This window comes from Salvelinus fontinalis, unplaced genomic scaffold, assembly GCF_029448725.1.
Source record: "Salvelinus fontinalis isolate EN_2023a unplaced genomic scaffold, ASM2944872v1 scaffold_1981, whole genome shotgun sequence".
In the NCBI taxonomy this organism is placed as follows: domain Eukaryota; kingdom Metazoa; phylum Chordata; class Actinopteri; order Salmoniformes; family Salmonidae; genus Salvelinus; species Salvelinus fontinalis.
This window is the reverse complement of record NW_026602190.1, coordinates 1-3,898: the sequence shown is the minus strand read 5'-3', so window position 1 is coordinate 3,898 and position 3,898 is coordinate 1. Positions and strand designations below refer to the sequence as shown.

Below are 3,898 nucleotides of genomic sequence, written 5' to 3'. Positions count from 1 at the left end.
TCTTGCCACAAACCTGTGCGCCTGACACCTACCACTATACCCCGTTCAAAGGAAGGCACTTACATTTTTTGTCTTGCCCATTCAACCTCTGAATTGTCTCAATGCATAAAAATCCTTATTTAACCTGTCTCCTCTCCTTCATCTACACTGATTGAAGTGCATTTAACAAATAACATCACACCTGGTCCGTCTGTGATGGAAAGAGCAGATGTTCTTAATGTTTGTATATTCAAGAGGAAGAAACTGCAATGACAAACAAATAAAACAACTGAACATATGCTGTCATTTATTTTGGATCAGGTTTGTAGTTATTTACTGTGGCCAAAGTATAAAATAATTGCTTGAATTAATTGGCTAACTTAGTCTACAATGTTTCCATAAACCGTTTGATAGCTACATTTCTCACACGCTCACAAAAATATAGATATTTTAGATATTTAAAAATGTCGTTTAGGATGGAATAAAGTTTAGAAGTCGTTTGTGTTTTAGGTTTGGAAAGTGACGAAATCGTCACCTTCCACGCGCTCGTTTAAAAAGAGATCTGCCCGTGCCTGCGGTTAAGCTCAGCCGTTGAATTTGAACTCAAAAACCGTTGGCTGTCTTCTTCACCCCCAGGTACAGTGCTATTAGCTAACGTACGCAAATAATTCACAATTAGCTAGATATTAATTAGCTTAATATATTAGGGAAATATATTTCGTTTTCTTGTAAATGTGGCCAGTCTCCGACCGCAACATTTATTTTTCGAGTAACGTTAGCTAACGTCAGCCAGCATAGCTGACATTAGCGACAGTAGCTAGCTAAAATTAGCTAGATGTTTGCTGTTTTGACGACATTTCAGTTTGCTAACTAAGGTTTTATGAAGAAAAAATTGCCAAAGGCCCTTGCTTGCTACTTTACTAAATGTCAATAGCGTGTTGTTGTCAATAAGCTACTATAGCTAGCAAACATTAACGTTACCATTTCGTTTTCAGGATGGAGAGAGAGAGAGGATTCAACTTCAAGCTGTTGGTGCCTCCTAGAGTCAACCCAATCCCAGGACAGGTTTCTACCGTCAAACCACAGGAAATAGTGGAGGATGGGGGATGTTTCATGCAAACTTTGCAGCAGGTAACGTTACCTTAGCTTTTTGTTTTGTTTGAAATACAATTGTTTGGTATTTTGTCAATATGAATGACTTTACACTGATGTGCTACTTCATTTCTTAGGGTTATAATAAATGTTTGGACAAAGAGTCAAACATGCCTTTTCCCTCTATGAATATGGTTGTGCCAACAAAACCCACCAGATCAGGTATTTTATTATCATATGCATTATACTTGTAAAAATTCATATGGAACTTTAATTTCAGAAATCTCACCTTTTTAAAAAAAAAATTAGGGCTGGTTTGTCAAACCTAGATACTCCAAGGAAGGTGCTTTTTAGTTAAGGAAATAGGGATAGGCTAAACCGGTCCCTACAGTTTTGTGCAAAACATATATATTCTAAATCATGAGTTGCTCATGCATCTCGAGTTAGAATTATTTTCTCATAGATTTTCTCTCCCCTCAAAAGATGTATTCAAGATGAAAGTTGTGCCACCAATGGAAAATGAAGAAGTAAGTAAACTTAGTTTGGTGTGAACACAGATAAAAACATAATAGTATGTGATGTGACTTGGAGCTGGTGGGACGTGGCATGGGATGTGGGGGAATAAAACTTCTATAGAGAGCAGAGGGGGATGTTTGCTTTGCCAAGCCCCTTGATTCCTGAAGTTTCCCTATACGTTCACCTGTTTATATTACACCAATGAGTATCAAATAGAGTGGGTCTTTAGAAAACCACTTGGGATGTTCCAAACATTTATTTCTGAAAAGCCGCAATGGTCACGTCAACTTTAGCACGCCACAATATACAGTGCATTCTGAAAGTATTCAGACCCCTTCCCTTTTTCCACATTTTGTTACGTTACAGCCTTTTCTAAAATGTATTAAATAACTTTTTCCTCATCAATCTCCACACAATACCACATAATTGTCACGTTCTGACCTTTATTTCCTTTGTTTTGTCTTTATTTAGTATGGTCAGGGTGTGAGTTGGGGTGGGCAGTCTATGTTTGTATTCCTATGTTTTCCTATTTCTGTGTTTGGCCTGATATGGTTCTCAATCAGAGGCAGGTGTTTTGTGTTGTCTCTGATTGGGAACCATATTTAGGTAGCCTGTTTTGTGTTGGGGTTTTGGTGGGTGGATGTCTTCAGTCTTCGTGTATGCACCAGACAGAACTGTTTCGGTTTTTCACATTTGTTGTTATTTGACGTATGTGGTGTTTGTGTTCTTTTGGGTTTTCACTGTCCGGGTTTTGTGGTAACTATGGTTTTGGGTTTGTTGCGCCTTTGTTTTGGGCTTCACCCATGTTTGTAACTGGTTACTTTACGAAGGACATTAAAGCGTTTTTCCCGTCAAGCTTCTGCTCTCTGCGTCTGACTCCACACCCATCACTCTCCAGACATTACAATAATGACAAAGCCAAAACAGGTTTTTAATTTTTTTTGCAAATTTATTAAGAATTAAAAACTTAAATACCTTATTTACATAAGTATTCAGACGCTTTGCTATGAGACTCAAAATTGAGATCAGGTGCATCCTGTTTCCATTGATCATCCTTGAGATGTTTCTTCAACTTGATTGGACTCCACATGTGGTAAATTCAATTGATTGGACATGATTTGGAAAGGCACACACCTGTCTATATAAGGTCCCACAGTTGACAGTGCACGTCAGAACCAAAACCTTACCATGAGGTCAAAGGAATTATCCATAGAGCTCCGAGACAGGATTTTGTCGAGGCACAGATCTGGGGAAGGGACCAAAACATTTCTGCAGCATTGAAGGTCCCCAAGAACACAGTGGCCTCCATCATTCTTAAATGGAAGAAGTTTGGAACAAACAAGACTCTTCCCAGAGCTGTGCGCCCGACCAAACTGAGCAATCGGGGGAGAAGGGCCTTGGTCAGGGAGGTGACCAAGAACCCGATGGTCACTCTGACAGAGCTCTAGAGTTCCTCTGTGTCGATAGGAGAACCTTCCAGAAGGACAACCATCTCTGCAGCACTCCACCGATCAGGCCTTTATGGTAGAGTGGCCAGACGGAAGCCACTCTTCAGTAAAAGGCACATGACAGCCCACTTGGAGTTTTCCAAAAGGCGCCTGAAGAACTTTCAGACCTTGAGAAACAAGATTATCTGGTCTGATGAAGCCAAGATTGAACTCTTTGGCCTGAATGCCAAGCGTCACGTCTGGAGGGCACCTGGCACCATCCCTACGATGAAACATGGTGGTGGCAGCATCATGCTGTGGGGATGTTTTTCAGGGGCAGGGACTGGGAGACTAGTCAGGATCAAGGGAACGATGAACGGAGCAATGTACAGAGAGATCCATGATGAAAACCTGCTCCAGAGCGCTCAGGACCTCAGACTGGGGCAAAGGTTCACCTTCCAACAGGACAATGACCCTAAACACACGGCCAAGACAACTCAGGAATGGCTTTGGGACAAGTCTCTGATTTGTGCCTTGAGTGGCCCAGCCAGAGCGCGGACTTGAACCCATTCGAACATTTCTGGAGAGACCTGAAAATAGCTGTGCAGCAACACTCCCCATCCAACCTGACCGATCTTATCTGCAGAGAAGAATGGGAGAAACTCCCCGAATACAGGTGTGCCAAGCTTGTAGAGTCATACCTTACGATGACTCTAAACAGTAATCGCTGCCAAAGATGCTTCAACAAAGGGTCTGAATACTTATGTACATTTTTTTTTATATATACATTTGCAAACATTTATACAAACCTGTTTTTGTTTTGTCATTATGGGGTATCGTGTGTAGATAGATGAGGGAATAAAAATTAATTTTAGAAATGTGGC

The 3,898-nt window shown here is 40.8% G+C and overlaps 1 long non-coding RNA gene across 1 annotated transcript; it reads left to right on the top strand.

The window, feature by feature from the left end:
* The first annotated feature begins 530 nt into the window (after nucleotides 1–530).
* Nucleotides 531–2,442, top strand: LOC129850375 (uncharacterized). The gene is made up of 4 exons (XR_008758781.1): nucleotides 531–615; nucleotides 975–1,110; nucleotides 1,209–1,293; nucleotides 1,555–2,442. It is a non-coding gene; the product is annotated as an uncharacterized LOC129850375 (long non-coding RNA).
* The last annotated feature ends 1,456 nt before the right edge of the window (nucleotides 2,443–3,898 follow it).